Source organism: Mytilus californianus, unplaced genomic scaffold (genome assembly GCF_021869535.1).
Source record: "Mytilus californianus isolate M0D057914Y unplaced genomic scaffold, xbMytCali1.0.p SCAF_5, whole genome shotgun sequence".
In the NCBI taxonomy this organism is placed as follows: Eukaryota; Metazoa; Mollusca; class Bivalvia; order Mytilida; family Mytilidae; genus Mytilus; species Mytilus californianus.
This window is the reverse complement of record NW_026262701.1, coordinates 33,055,016-33,072,752: the sequence shown is the minus strand read 5'-3', so window position 1 is coordinate 33,072,752 and position 17,737 is coordinate 33,055,016. Positions and strand designations below refer to the sequence as shown.

Below are 17,737 nucleotides of genomic sequence, written 5' to 3'. Positions count from 1 at the left end.
GATATGTAGATATCAAAAGATACCAAGATTCAAATGTTGTACGACAGACGCGAGTTAAGTCTATAAAGAATCAACAGTGACGCTCGAATAAAAAAAGTTAAAAAGGCCAAATAAAGTACGAAGTTAAGTAATCTATTCCTTTGGTAGAAAATCCTAAGCATTTCGAAAATAGGACATGTACAGTGACTCAAAAGAGAAAACAAAAGAGAAACAGCTAGATGTCAGAATACCGTAAGAAATGATAACGGTTACCGTGCTTGAAAGTCACATGTCAAGCTCTTACTGCTTTGTCCTGAATTAAGATAAGAAAATCGAAAATTCGCATTCACGAGTGAAATTAATATTTATGCATGCACGTGGTTTTTTTCTATAGTAAATAGAAAGCATACGCACTGATAATCTGGATAAGAATACGCATTTGCGTCATCACATATATTAATCTTATAGTTGAATTCGGATGTCATAAATACATATCTCAGGTTTTTTGACTCCGGATTCATTGACATTTTATCCAGAATTTTTTTGAACGCAAACCGATAGTGTGCGTGTTAACAGTCCTAGGGTGATGTATAATGTTAATGAATCAAGACGTGAAGGATAGCTGGTCATCACAATGAATACAATTTTCAAAATCGTACCATATAGTACAAATATTTAGATGCTATAAGGTTGAACTATTAAAACCAACAAACAATAAAAGAATTGAAATTTTATAACAAACATACACTCCTGTTAATGAATTTTTTCCGAAAATTTAGAATATAATATCAAATTAACACAAATGTCAAGTATTTACGGAGGGACATTTTATATATCAAATAAGTCTCTTTTAAACGTCTAACTGAATATTCCACTATATGAATATATTGCTATACAAAATATAAGCAGACTTATAAATCCATACTAACACAGTATAAAATAATTAACATTATGATAGTAATTAAATTTTGTTATGATTATTGTCAAATATTGATTACGTTATTTTGTGAGATGGAAGGATTTAAAATCCTTGTGAATTGAAGCCATGCAACAATTTTTCACGACCGTTTAAAATTTAGATATTTAGCTAACTTTGGGTACACATCCCTACTCATTGGTGCTTATGAGTTGCATATAATTTTCATAAATGTAATGACTGTTCAAACCTGTGAGACATAATGCACGTTTATATGACAATTATAATAATATTCAGTCTCAGTTAAACTTAATAATGCATATTCTCTTAGTCTGGTAGTATCTATTAATGGAATTAGATATTTTTGACAGAAAATCCTTTTGTTTGATTATCTTTCTGCTTTCCGACTACTGTGTTTCCGACCTAAGATAAATATTTTTACCAGAAATGTCGTTTCTTAATTTTCTTCATGCTTTCCGACATTTTCCCATGCTATGATTGAAATACAAAATATCAAATGATAAACGTTCAGAAACAATAAGTTTATTCTGGGATATTATATATCAATAAACTATTCCCAGGTTTATTATCACAATGCACAAAAGTACGCTGTATTAAATACTACATACACAACGCGTACAGGGACCGTCTCAAAGCATGAATTATATAATTGCGTTATCATTATACTTGATATCTAATAAACGTTCACATGATTAGAAACACATATGTTATGTGAAAAGGCAAATAAGTTCTAACATATAAATGATTTTTTGCCTGAAACCTAGTCTTTATTGATCTACTTTTCAATCTACAAATGAACTTTGATTGTTGAAAAAGACAATGTCACGTGATAGCCTATCAATAGAGGGACCGTATCAAAGACATAAATAATCACCTGTATGAATGATCGAAAGTTTTCAAGACGTTCCGAGAATCTTGATTCCGAGGATATCGAATGGCCCATAGACACTTCCAAAACTCACCAATATATAAGCATGAACTCCTCACGGCGTTTACGCAAAAAATACTGGGCCAAATCTAATCAAACATGACCACAATCATCTTAATGGTATCTATATTTAAGAAAATGTGTCCGATGACCCCGCCTGCCAACCAACATGGCCGACATAGCTAAACATAGAACATGGGGTAAATGCAAGTTTTTCTATCATTTTGAAAACCTCTAAAAATAGATAAAATCTGACAGTTGCAGAATGTTCAAAATGATGAGATTTTTCTATTTTTGACTAATATCTTGAAAATAAAAAAGAAAGAGAGAAACTTTAACAGCAAAAGTGATCAGCAAGACAAAATCTACAAAGAGGTCAACATGGTCGAAATGGTCAGACGACTCCTGCTTGGAGTTATTGCCCTTGAATGACGATTTTTTTTATCATTTTTTGCGTGTTTGCCTAATATCAAAAAAGCTATAAAAGAAAGAAACGTTTATAAGCAAAAATGATCAGCAAGACAGGATCTACAAAAAGTCTGACAACCCTTTATTGGAGTTATTGCCCTTTAATGACGTTTTTTTTTACCAATATTTAGTGTTCTGCCTCATATCTTGAAACCTATTAAAGATAGATAGACACATTAAATAGCAAAAATGATCAACAAGTCAAAGTTTGCCGAAATCGTTAGTAGACTCTTTATAGACGTGATTGCCCTTAAATGACAATAAATAGAAAAAGAAAAAAAAAATAGCAATACAAGATTAACCAAAACGATTTTAGTAATGAATCCTATTCTAGTCCACAATTTTGGGGGTGTCCATTGTTGAAGATGCACATAGACCTAGGTGAGCAAAACTGGCTCTTAAGATCCTCTAGTTACAGTTTGTTCTTACGTTGTGCTGTTAATACACCACTGTCCCAGGTTGGGGAGGGATGAGCGCTCACAAACATATTTAATCCTGCCATTACTTTATGTGTCTGTCCCAAGTCAGGAAATCGGGAACCTGTAGTTCAATGATTGTCGTTGGGTTCATGTCTGTCATATTTGTTTTGCGTAAATTGTGTTTTTTATTTATAAATTAGGCCGTAAGGTTTCTCGTTGGAATTATTTCACATTTTTCATGTCGATGCATTTATTTTAGGGCTTCAATTTTTTGCATTTGGTGGAAAACTGCACAGGATGGGGGAGGGCACTTCCTATGTACTGAGTGATAGTGATGAGCCGCTTGAATGGGTCACATTTTTGTGCTTAAAAATGTATGGTAAGGTTGACAAATTAAGGTGAATATCAAAAGGTTGGTGATTAAATCAAATATTTCTGAAACTAATCTGATTTCGATGTTTTTCGTAGATGTAATTAACACCACAGTCGGATATCATAAGCTATTTGTCAAATCTAGTTTTTATGCCCCACCTACGATAGCAGTAGGGGCATAATGCTTTCTGGTCTGTGCGTCCGTCTGTTCCGCTTCAGGTTAAAGTTTTTGGTCAAGGTACTTTTTGATGAAGTTGAAGTCCAATCAACTTGAAACTTAGTACACATGTTCCCTATCATATGATCTTTCTAATTTAATACCAAATTAGAGTTTTGACCCCAATTTCACGGTCCACTGAACATAGAAAATAATATTGCGAGTGGGACATCCGTATACTATGAACACATTATTGTTTTCTCTATGAAATAGCGTAATCATGATAGCTACAGATGTATTTTTTGTCAAAAAATATATATGATAGGTTATGTTATTATGTTTTCATGTTGTTCAAAATACATTAAAAGGGTGGATGTCTCAGATACTCATCCCTACCAAAGTGATTAAATTACCTCCTGCCTAAGCTATTTATCTACAAGAATAATATTGTAAAAAGGAAGTAATACAATGTTCTTTGAACCTATTTTTATGTCGGTTAATGTTTCCTATATTTTGTATTATGTAAGATTATTGTGGATGATACCATAACTACTTTTATTTCGATTGTATGAACTAGATATGTTACTTTAAGCTTCAGGCTAGACTTTTAGATTAAGGAGGCTCGGGTGTCTTCCTCCATCTTGGATTTTGAAGTAGCAGATAACGTTGGTCTTGATATTTGATGAAATGTGCAAATTTTGAGAGTAGTATATAATTTATGTAAAAGACTTTTGATGTAAATATAGAAAATTGTGTGTTTTATCATAATTACGACTGTAATTTCTCAAAAACACCTTATTTGTGTTTGATTAGATTTTTTTCAACTTTGCCAAATAAGGGGAGATAACTCAGATAAAGTAATTTTTATAATAGAACGTGTTGTGAATTTACCTATTTTGATATGTAGCAAGAAAACAAGTTCGGTGACCACATTTTTTCTTTTTCTTATATGGAAGCATGTTATAAGAGCTATCTTCTCACATTTTATCTTAAAGTTCTATCAAGTAGTTTTCTTTTTATCACACAAAATTTGAATTTTCATGCATAATCTATACAAAATCTGACAATTTTGCACGACCTGTAGCGTGAAAAAAAGTCCGGTGGCCCATACTTTTTATTATATTTTTGAAAAAAGCATGATAAAAACTTCATTTTGACAAATTATCAAAAAATTCTATCAATTTTAATTAAGACGCCCCAGCCACCTTAAGTGATTAAGTGAAATGCAACGATTCGAAGGTCGATTGTGTTGATTACGGATAAAATGTGGCCTTTAACGTTTTTTATTTAGCTATGTTGAACGTACAATATCTTACAGAAATATAAGAAGACCATATCGCTAAACACAATTATTAAATCCATTGTGATTATGGAAAATTAGAAAAATTCTTAAAGAAAGTGTAATTTATTGGAAGGTAGAATATATTTATCCAAATAACAAAGTACTAAAGTAATTTGCAACTCAGTCCCTTAGCGCACTATCAGTCACAGTACAGCAACATATACAGAAATAATGATTTTAGCTTTCGAAATTCATAGACCTATATATACCTGCAGACTTGAAAAAAAAATATCGCTTATATTATTAATTCGTATATTTTAACTAGTTTGATTCGTTCAGGGATAGTCACATGTTAAACTATATTTTCGAAGGTAGATAGAAAACGGCGGATAGCAAAAAGCATATTTCATGGTTATTTTTAAAAATCTAAAAATAGATCTCTAAAACCAATATACTTAATGACGCATTCTCAACAACCAATCAAATGCTTTTCTGCATTACTTCCAGTACTATCACAACAAGAAGACATTAGCTAAATGGCCACAAAACAAAGATTTGCTTCCCTTGAGGACGAAGATAGGAAAAATCTATTAGAAAATGTGGATGCAAAAAATACTAAGAGGCAAACCAACACAGCTCTTAATAGTTTTATTGAATATTTAACGGAGAAGGGCCTACCACTCGACTTTGAATCTTATGAAGATGAACAATTGGACGACGTGTTGGCTAAATTTTATATGGAAATGCGCAACAAAAATGATGATATGTACAAAAAGTCAACCATGCAGTCGTACCGTTAAGGTTTGCAACGTCACTTGTCCAAAACAAGGGATATTGACATACTCAAAGGTGACAATTTCAAGAAGTCAAAATCAATGTATGACAAAGGAGCTAAAAAGACTTGGTCTGGCAGCTGAGGAGCACAATCCAGCAATTGCTGATGTTGTCGTTTTGGTGTTGTGTTTGACGTTGCCATTAAAGCGGGAGGTTTGGCATGCCACAAAACCAGGTTCAACCCACCATTTTTTCTTAAAATGTCCTGTACCAAGTCAGGAAAATGGCCATTGTTATATTATAGTTCGTTTCTGTGTGTGTTACATTTTAATGTTGTGTTTCTGTTGTGTCGTTGTTCTCCTCTTATATTTGATGCGTTTCCCTCAGTTTTAGTTTGTAACCCGGATTTGTTTTTATCTCTATCGATTTATGAGTTTCGAACAGCGGTATACTACTGTTGCCTTTTGTTGATATGAAAAATATGTACATGTTTTTCTGTACAGATTTGGAAAGTCCAAAAATGCTCCAGTACAAGGTATATATAACAAATAATGAAATAAAAATATCTTACATTTTCATTCAAACTTTGTAAAATATGTGCTAGAAAAGTATTAACAGGTGAATTCAATTAAACTTAGAATTAATCAAATGGACCGGTAAAACTTAAAATTGATCAAATGGACCGGTAACCGGTAACTTTCTTGCGACATGTTTTATATATCAATTTGAAAATTACAATTTAATATTATATCACATGTATTTTATTGATATTGATATACATACACTATCCTTTAATTTCAGGTATTTGTGGACATAATGATTCATTTTGGATGTAGAGGCAGGGAGAACCAGGCAACCTTGACAAGACAGGACTTTGCAGTACAACCAGATCCAGAGGGTACACTTTATGTTAAAAAACCCATGATGAACTAACAAAAAATCATCAGACAGATAGTGAAAAGTCTTCTGATGATAGGATGTATGAAATCAAAGGTAATTAAATTTTAAAGTCAAAATCAATATGAGGCAGGCATTACCTAATAAGCTCCAAAAGTTTTTTAAGATTTGTATATCAGGAAATTATTCAAAATAAAGGCTGTCAAAGGATCTAGGGGGGAAACAATATCTTCGGGCGAACCTACCTATCTTTTTGTCTTAGCGCAAGGTGGGAAGCTTGGTTTATACTTCCAATTGAATAAAAAAAAATCTTGTAAGTGCAGGTACACAACTCGCCATATCTCCAATATTTATAAAATTATGAAGAAACTATATTAAAATGCCTAAAAAAAGACATATATAATGATATTTGCAAACGAGAAGCTGAAGATACCAAAGGCACATTCAATCTCGTTATTCGACGAAAACTAAAAACAGGCAAAATAAAAGATTAAAAAAAAAACCAATAGCAACTGTCTTTACTCTCAAGTCCTATATCATTTTACTTAGTTTTCTGTTTCATTGATATATCAATATTAATATATTATTTGCATATCTCATTTTTGTTTCTCAATATAGACGATATTTTTTTCATTTTAATCTATTTGTCTTTTCAGGTAGTGACCGATGTCCAGTACGGTCGTTTGTAAAATATATTCGCCGTCTCAATCCAAAGTGTAATAAACTTTTTCAAAAGCCAAAATCAGCAGCTAAAGAGGGGATATTTAATGACAACATTCTCCTTGGACATAACAAGCTGGGCAACTACATGAATGAGATAACCAAGGCAGCCAATCTGTCAAGATAGTATACCAACCATTCATGTAGGGCTACAACTGTCCACATTTTGGATGAAGCACAAATTCCCAGTAGACACATTATGAGTGTCACAGGTCATAAATCAGAGGCCTCCTTAAAAACATATAGCGGTAAAACGTGTGAAAAAACAAAAAAAGTGATGTCAGAGACATTAAGTGAAAAAACACTATGCAAAACATCTAAAGTTACAAAACCGGCCACTTTGTCGTCAAATATTGATTATTTGTGTCTTTCACAAACAAGTGTGACCGCTGAAACTGAAGCAATATCAACTGCCTCATTTGGCTCTTTCAATTTACAGCCATTGTCCAACTCCCAAACTCAAAACCTCATTAATCATTGGCAGCTGATGATCATGATGATGGTGTGGATGATTTATTGAAATCCCTTGAAGTTCCAAGATGTATACCAAAACAGTCAAACTCAGTTGATGCTGCTTGTATTAACCAGAAAGTTATGCCAGTTCCAGTATTCAATAACTGTTCAAATATTACTGTCAATTACAATTTTTTTCAGAAGAATTAATGAAAAAGAAATTGTTCCAGAAATTTATTCAATGTTTAATTGTTAAATTGTTTAGTCTACCAAGAACATTAGTTAAATGTTTCAATTGTTTTTGAATTGTTGGCATATTATTTATGAAATACCTTTTAAATTTTATGATATTGTTAATGTTGGAATAAATAATCATCATATATTTCGTTCAACATGGCCAAATCAATTATTATATCTTATAAGAATCTTTAAATATTTAGAAAAAGAACAGATTTGGTGAACAAGTCAAAGAAACAATTAATATACTACCGTCAAGATAAAATCATAAAAAATACAGATTCTTATGCACTGACAATATTTGTGAATTAATAATATAACAATTGTAGCCTTTGTATGAGGTCGATACAGAATATATCGACCTAAGGAGTATATATCCTTGCATCGACCTCATACAAAGGCTATAATTGTATAACATTCACGTCTTTTGGACTCTGAGGACTAGTAATCTCATTCTCAATCATAACGCATCACCTTATTTTATATGTAATAAAATTGAGAATGGAAATGGAGAATGTGTCAAAGAGGCAACAACCCGAACAAAATGCAGAAAACAGCCCAAGGCCACCAATGGGTCTTCAACACAGCGATGAAATCCCGCACCCGAAGGCGGGCTTCAGCTGGCCCCTAAACAAAACTATGTACTAGTTCAGTGAAAATGGACGTCACACTAAACTCCGAAACATATAAATGAACTAAAATTAAAAAAAGCATACAGCACTAACAAAGGCCAGAGGCACCTGACTTGGGACAGGTGCAAAAATGCGGCGGGGTAAAACATGTTTTGTAAGATCTTAACCGTCCCCCTATACCTCTAGCAAATGTAGAATAAACAAACACACGGCAATACGCATAGTAAAACTCAGCTCAAAAGGTCCGAGTCCGATGTCGGAATAGGTAATAGAAGAAACTAAGCAAAATGACAATGATACATAAATTAACAAAGGACTACTAGCAGTTACTGACATGCCAGCTCAAGACCTCAATTACACTGATTGAAAGATTATGTCTTCATCATATGAAAATCAAGCACAATTCCTCCAGTTAGGGATTTAGTATTATACCATCATAAAATATATGAGAAGAACATAACCCGTATCATGCCAACAACTGGTTTTAGAATAAATGTGTTTATTTCCAATGCAAAGACCCTATGAGTGTTTGTCTGTTTAAAGGTTTGGTAAGCTTTTGAGGTGAATGGCGACATTTTTGTCCTCTGTATAGAATATTAACATAAAAGATTGGATGTGAAATACCTGAACGTAAAAGATGTCTGCATGTTGATTTATATTTACGAATGATGTCCTTGTACCGATGATAAAATTTAGTAAATGTTTTGACTAGTTTGTGATATCGAAAACCCTGGTGTAATAATTTTTCAGAAATGCACAGATTTCTTTTGTTTAAATCAAATACATTGTTACATACACGAGGGAATCGAACAAGTTGAGATATATAAACACCATAAGATAGTGACAAGGGAACGTCACCATCCTCAAATGAATAGTTAACAATAGAAAATGAAAAATCATCTCGTTTATCGTACATTTTGGTATTAAGCTTCCCGTTAAAGATATAGATATCAAGATCCAGGAAAGGGCAGTGTTCATTGTTAGTATTAACTTTATTTAAAGTCAGTTTATTAGGATAAATCTTTTTAGTTTACACACTGAAATTGTCATTATTGAGAGTCAAAATATCATCCAAATATGTAAATGTGTTATTAAATTCTTGTATCAGATGTTGTTTCGATGGGTCTTTGCTGATTTAAGTCATAAATTGTAACTCATTACAATACAGAAACAGGTCCGCAATAAGTGGTACACAGTTAGTCCCCATTGGAATTCCGATAACTTGACGAAATACGGAATCTCCATAGCGAACAAAAATGTTATCTAGTAAAAATGCAAGTGCAGTTATCGTATCAAAGCAGGCCCAATTGACATAGTTCTTTTGTTTGTTGTTACTTAAAAATGACCTAAAAGAGTTTGAACATATATATTCGCATTCTGACTTTTTAAATGCCCATTTAATTAGGTGTGTGATTTTTTTCTTAATGAGATTATGAGGCAAAGTGGTATATAGAGTAGAAAAATCAAAACTTTGAACAGATTTGAAATCACCAATATAAGCATGCAATTTATCAAGTACTTCCAAAGAATTTTGACACTCCAAAAGTAATTAATCCCACTATTTTCAAAGGCCTTTTTTTAACAATTTATTACCAGGTTTTTGATTGTACCAAGTGTACAAGTAAGTAGAATAGACAGTTTAGTAGTAGAACAATGGCTTGAAGACGAAATAAATATATATTGTACGGTGTTTTGTGCAGCTTCGGAAGACAGTACATAGCTGGAACTTTCATTGGATACGTATGGTTCTGCTTGTGTAGAGGTAGCTAAAAGTTTATGTTTGGTACAGATCTCATTTTCAGAAAAACGGAGTCAGTTGGAATGTAGACGAATTCGTGATTTCCTTTTGCAGAACCTCAATGTAAAATTTACGTCAAACAATATTGGTATTATTGGCAGCCATATCAGCCGGGACAAAAACAAATTTATAGAGTGTATTAGTTTTCATAATTATTATGGCGTTTGTTGAAACTTTGTTTGTGCTGGAAAGTTTGCTTGAAGTATATGTTATCCTTATATTTGAAAATGGTAACCATGTTAACATTTGATTTTGAGCTAATACTAAAGAACCCCAAACAAACTACCTTTCCTTCAATAGGCTGTTTCAAAAAATATTTTTTAGTGTTGAAATTCAAATGGTAACGAGTCTGGTGTCTCTAAAATATATTTAAAGAATAGAATTGTTCCATCATATAATCTTGTACAAAAATACGACTTATAAATCATCACATAAAGTCAGCCTTTCAAAAAGCAGCAGTTGGTCATATGTTTGAAATAACAAAATGTGGTATAAATCGGAGACGTAAGAAATGCTCGTAGTTGAAAGCAAACCTGTTTAAATGAATGAATGCTGTCTTACACTCTGAAAGCGGTTGGTACACCTAGGAGCAGAATATATGTAGATAGAGCTTATAATTCGGATAAACTGCAAAATAACTTCGATAAAAAAATAAAAAAAAGATAAAACGGAACAGAGAAAGTGAAGAAGTAAGCATAAGAGAAGTTTTCCTAATTATTAATACGCCATAATTAAGAATATGGTAATAAAAATAAGAGTATACACCTATATCACGCGGATTCACGCAAAAAGTAGTGAATAAAGTTAACAGAGACTATCAACGATCTGACATCAACATTAGAACAAACTCACCCCTTCTCGTCCAATGAAAAGTCAATTTTTTCCCTTCTAATTTTCATAGTACATGGCTTTTTATGCACTATAAAATGCTTTACATGAATGACTTTTCACTGTAGATTAATTATGAAAGGGAACTCTTGATAACTACACCAACGAAGTGTACAAACCCCTGAGGCATTTTCCTTGGGCAAAATAGCCTACTGATTAACGACGAAAGAGAATAGAATTATAAAAAAAAACATTTTGAATTTGGAAATGTTTATCATGGTACATATATATATATAACAAACAAAAAATGAAATTGGGACAACGATGTAGGTCTTACAATCTTTTATTCAATTTTGATACCAAACTTTCGAGTCAATTATTATTTTTTTTTCTTTGAAGAAAACAATGTCAGACTGCTGATATATAAAGCAAACAATTTTTTTTCGAAAAAAAAAACAATGCATGACATTCATCATTAAAAAGTTAGCATTTGATGTTGAATGGTTGTAATTCGAATATTTTTAGAGTGAGTCAAAAAGCTGATTTATATAACATTGTGTGTGCTTTTTAAAATCAAGAAATTTAAGGTTTATAAGTATTCAATTTACCTGAAGCAGAAGAAAAACTCAATGTTTGAACAATTTATCCTTTTTGTTCTCACAAAACTATGTTAGTAATATTTCATTCCATCCATTGAAATGATCATTACCTATGTTATTCATTCCTTTTGTTAACCTAATTAACCTTACCTTACCTCTGTATCTTTAACCTCCTGTATAAAAGAACCATACCAGTATCTTCATAGGCACCAGTATGTTTAACAGTAACATCCTCCACCTGTGTGCTTATATATACAGTGCAGTATACAGTCCATTACCAGTGAATTTTGTTCTATATATTATTAGTTACATGGTGTGTTAGTGACCTAATACGAAATATATGGAATTTTACTGACCCCATATATATCGTATTAGGTCACTAACACACCGTGTAACGAATTTATCTTACCCACTATCTTCACATGTGGTATTTTGACTAGCGGCCTATCAAAGTGATCAAGTCTTCAATACTTAGTATTAAGATCCTACTTCCATTTGTCTTTACAGAAAACAAATGCCAACAATAGCAACTTTTAAGCTTTAAATTTGTTTTATGAATTAATTTCAATCGTTCATTACATGTATTATAATTACTTCGTCTGTTGAATCCTTTCAAATTTCTTTTTTTGTTTTGAAAGAGAAATAACCCCGTTATGCCAACAATAACAACTTGTTTCTAATTATGTTTTATGAACTTATTTCAACCTTTCATCATCAATTTCTTCGTCTGTTGAATCCTTTCAGATTTTCCCTCAACACCGTGTTGTTTTTATGAAGGGTTGTGGCATCATTTTTGTTTTGAAAGGGAAGTAACTCCTTACTAACCCCATATGGGAACTAACCATGTATGGTTGCTTACCCTATATTTTTTAGGACACCCTATATCAAATATACATAGTCACCACGTGAAGTCCTTTAACCAATCATATCTCTATAAATCTTTAGGAGGTAAGATAAAATTATATACACGGTGTTCAGTTTCAGTATCATAGTTGTTTGGTTATTACACCTTTACGTTTTTCTGGTCCTTTTTCCATCCTTTTGAGAGGAAACTATATCTGATGGTGTGCAACGAAAAGAGAAGGCGGCGGCTACGATATTCAATTTTGGCCATTAATTTTATGTCCAGTTTCAGAATTTCCCGGAGCATCGTAATATCCAGAAGAATTTGCATCATTATTTTTGAGGTTTGCTCGTGAAAGTCTTCATTTGTTGAACCCTTCAGAATGGCATTTATTTCATCCGTAGTTGGCTTCCTGATGTCGGATAGACACTTCATTATAAAAAGTGAATTCTTATCAAGGTTTGAATATTACAATGGGAAAGGATAATTTTGTTAGGTCACTCGAAAGTGCGAATATGTTCTAAATTGGTCAGACAATACTTGGTTATGCTACGCCTTGGGCTTTAAATCTTCATAAAACATTGACCAAGTAACGGCTAACTTTTACTTAAACTCTCTCATTGATAAATCACACACAAAACAAACATTAAGATATAACAAGGGAAGACCATTACACTTATCCATGACCTTGATGTTGATTTTTGTTTGTTTTTATTTGTATAAAGTCAAATCTTGTATGCATAAACAAGTGATGTGTTGTACCAGTCCCACTAAAGACTCTTGTCTCTTTGATGTGTTGTACCTGTCCCACTAAAGACTCTTGTCTCTTTGATGTGTTATTTCATTGCAGGTCGTCATATGGTCTCCAAAAATAATACTAGTTTATGTAATACTGAAAGCTCTTTAAGCCTATCGTAACAAAATATGAATCAATTAAAAAAATTACGAAAGATTAAATTAAGAAATAAAAGTATAACCACTGAAATATAGGTGGTCCCTGTATTTTAAAAGACACATATAAAACATAATAGAATAAGATTGTGAGTCTTCAAACTTCAACCCCTCAAGCTATCATGAACCATTTGATAATAAACTATACAATTTGTGTTAATTAGCAAGTGATATATTTAGAGATAATAAACTATACAGATTGTTTTTAATTAGCAAGTGAGATATTTAGAGATAATAAAAAGATTAAAACATGTCCTTTTCCATATCGGCCCGGGTATCATTCCTCGACCTATATCCGCCGTCGACTAACGTCTAGGGATGATAACCGGACCGATATGGAAAAGGCAGTGTATTAATCTCTATTTAAACGACTGCTATTTTCATGTTAAGCGTGTAAATCATAAACACAAGAAAACTTGAAAATGCAAAAAATGATCAACAATACAAGATTTACAAGTATTTTTTATAAGAAATTATAGTAAGCTTACACTAGACATAGTTGACATTACATGCTTTTGACTATTCTTTTTATGTTTATTTTGGTGAAACTAGTATAGCTTCTCAAGTATTTTAAAATACATCCGCGGATATCAAATATTTGGTTTTGAGCACTCCCTGCGAACCAAATAGATCGTTATTTTTATGTTCTAGTACTGGATGGACACAGGTAAATTTGGACTCTAAATGGTCAAAATATATTTTTCATTAATCATGAAAATTCATTCACCAGTTTTAGAAAACAACAACGTTGTGTCAGAGTATTTTTTACGTTCAAATTGTGATTGTTGGTCATATAGCTCAAGTATACATCAATTGCTTTAATGTTATGGGTTTGAGCGTTCCTAATGTGCCTAAGGTCAACTTTGTCTGCGGGAGTTCGAACCTTAGTTCCTTTATAATTTCTACGTTTATCAGTGGGTATTTAAGAATGCTGTGTAATAAATCATGTCTGTACCGAAGCACTGATATTTTGAAATGAAATCCCTTCTTTTTAGGGAAACTGGTAGACAATGTTTCTTCTAGTGAAAACAGCACAGAAATTAAAAAAATAGAATATCGCAAAATACTACACATAAAACTAAACTAAAAACAACATGAACCCGCGTGTATATTGAAATTTTGGCAAAGATCAAATGGAATATTTAAACGGGCATTTAACCAGACGCCAATAGCTTGTCCATGTATACAGGAGAATATCCTTAAGGCCACACCAATTTAATGTCTTGTTCTACAGATTTTTCCACTCCAAAAATTGGGGCGAGCGAGCGGTTTGAAAAGTTTAATAAAAAAAATTTAATTTGCAAATTTTTGGGGCGAGCGATTACATTTTTTTTCTGTAAACATAAAATCATAGGTTCTGACAATATTTATGAAAACCAGATGGTATGAAACTTGATTCAACACTTGTAATTTGACATTTATTTAATTTATTAACTACTGAAGTGTTTTTTTTTCCTGTTCAAGACAAGAAATGCCCACTTTTAATTGCAGCATATTAATGACTTCTTGTATTACTGTTCCTTTCGGAGGCCATCAGATCTTGAACTGAATAATTGAATAATTATTTCCACTGACTTAAAAGATCTCCATTGAATTGTCATAGATGTCTTTCCTCCTTCATCGGGCATAACTTTTAACTAGCACACTGCGGGTGTCTTGCAAGAAGCAGGAACTGCTCATCCTCCAGGAACACCTGAGTTCAATCCAAGTTTTTAGGGGTTCGTGCTGTTTAGTTTTTTGTGTTATATTTTGGTTGTATGTGTCTCCGTCGTTTAGGTGCTCTCATTTTTAATCTTTGTATTTTTGGCACTTTGTTCATAAATAAGATGTGGTATGAGTGCCAATTAGACAACTCTCCATCCAAGTCACAATGTATTTAAATTAAGTTAACAATTATAGGTCAAAGTACGGGCTCAATACGGAGCATTGGCTAACCTCGAACAGCAAGCTATAAAGGGCCCCAAAATGACTAGTTTAAAACAATTCAAACAGGAAAACCAACGGTCTAGTCTATATACAAAACGAGAAGCACCTATGAACCATACCTGAACCAGAATCCGCGTCCGTTCGCCCAAAAACACGTTCGCTCCCATTCACGTTCGCTCCCTTTCACGTTCGCATCCTACACATTTGCACCCTACACGTTTGCACCCTTTTTATTGGTTTTGTGTTGAATAATTTTTCAATCGTTTTTTGGTTAGTGTATTGCTATATATATTGTGTTCATTGTTTCAAAATGAAGTGACTTTCAAAAAACTTTTGTTGTGTTGAATAATTTTTTAATCTTTGTTTTGGTTATTATTGCTATAAATAAGTTTTTTTCTTACATTGTTTTAAAACAAAGTGACTTTTTTGTGTTGAACATTTTTTTAATCGTGTTTCGGTAAATGTATTGCTATAGTTTTTTTTCATTGTTTCAATAATAAAGTGACTTTCTAAACATGTTTTTTGTGTTGAATGTTTGTTTAATGTTAAGATACCAAACCGCTATTTAACTCAACAATAATAACAATTTAAATCTTCAATGTTTTTACTCATACCAAGCTAAATACATTCTAACTACATGCAGAATTTATATCAAAGCTAGTTAAACAACAATCACGATTTTCAAACACATAACATAACACAAAGTTTAGCTGTGAAAACACCATATTAATAGTAATCATACATAATTAACAAATAATAATTACTCATCAAATCAATTTAAAACAATATTTCATTTAAAAAATCTCGATTTTTATTTATGAAAATAAAAAAATATTTTGATAAATACATCTAAAAAACATCTAATAATTCATGAGGTTTTTGAAAAAAAACAAAGGTGCGAAGGTGTAGGTTGCAAACGGACCCAGAGGTCGAACGTGTGGGGTTCGAATGTGTAGGGTGCGAACGTGTATTAGGCGCGAACGGACCATATACCTATGAACCACACCAATAAACGACAGGCTCCTGACTTAGGACAGGTGCATAAAAATGCAGCGGGTATGGATAGTTTTGCTTAAAGGTGTCTGTATTAGCACATACACCTTTATTCAAACAACGAAAATCGGCATAATTTTATGAAGAATCGTCCTTGACTTTGATAAGAAATCTGTGTTAATGCTCGAAATAGTTTAAAGGATCGCGATTTGATGTTGACTTAAACGCTCTGGCGATCGCTTTTTATTTTTATAATGTTTACAAAAAAATCGGCGCGGGAAATCGACACGATTACTTTTCCGGATGCGCGAAGCGGGAATATTTAAAAATATTTTTTTCCGTCTAGAAAAAAAAATGTGCGGGCGGGTCCGTCGAACAAGGAATTAAATTGGCGTGCATAAGCGTATAACAATTTCCTTACATTTAAAATTCCTTGATTCCGGAAAGTAAATCTGAAAATTTTAAAGATAAAAAACTAATGATGCCTTACTTACAGTGATAGAGTTGAAAATAAATTGACATATCCGAACATTTACTAAATTCAAAGATAGCTTACTTTTATTAATCCCAACTATCATATTAAGTTTCAGTCAGAATTATCCGAGCACATTCTTGTTAGCACGTGTAATGTGAAAATTGTCTCTTAAACGACAAACCAGAAAATTTTGAAAACCATTATCAAAGATAGCTTATTTTTACCAATCCAAATACAAACAGTGTAAAATTTCAAGTAAATCAATCAAAGAACACAAGAGGTAGTGGGCAATATATTTCATATTGTTTTATATCCCACGGTTAAAGTTCCATAGCTTGAAAGACAAACTGGAAAAGGAGCTATTTTCCAAAGTTTCGAATAGTCCATACAAGTTTATTTTCATGAAAATTGATTACTTCATATTCTTGTTGTACGACGTATGGACAGCGGACAAAGATACATCGGTATACCATAATTTATCCGGTCAATGACAGGCGTATCAAAAGGAAAATATAACGAGAGTATTCAGGACAGAGAATTTAAACTACCATTTCCAATACAAACAACAGGGACATTAAAAAAATAATACAAAACAGCACAGAAAAGTAAAGCAACAGTATGACGAACACTAATGTAAGAAATGGACGATCTGTTTCGTTTTTTTTTATATCTAAGATGGACATTTGAGTTTTGAACATCAGTAAACTACTGTTACTTCATATTGATCCTTAAAATACAGCCGATTTCCTATTCTTCCATTCTTTCTTCTTTTGGTCATAGTGTTGCTTTTTGCTTTATTCGTGTTTAAAATTTTTTTTTCTAATTTTTACATTGAGAATTGAAGTAAGGAAGTTGAAATCATTAATTGAATCTTGCTGCGAACACTGCAAAAGCCCATAAAAAGTTAGTTTACCATGTGTAATGATGAATAACCGATAAAACATACGTTTGATTTTCAAGAATTTTCTCTTTAATAAGTGTCACTATGAGAATTAAATGAAATAATACCAAAAAAAAAAAAAAGAAGACAAGAAATACCATAAACAATTGGTGTGCCTCTCTACATTT

General features: G+C 32.3%; 1 pseudogene; it reads left to right on the top strand.

Annotated features, from left to right (window-relative positions):
* The first annotated feature begins 5,078 nt into the window (after positions 1 to 5,078).
* On the top strand, positions 5,079 to 7,886 carry LOC127701954 (uncharacterized; annotated as a pseudogene).
* The last annotated feature ends 9,851 nt before the right edge of the window (positions 7,887 to 17,737 follow it).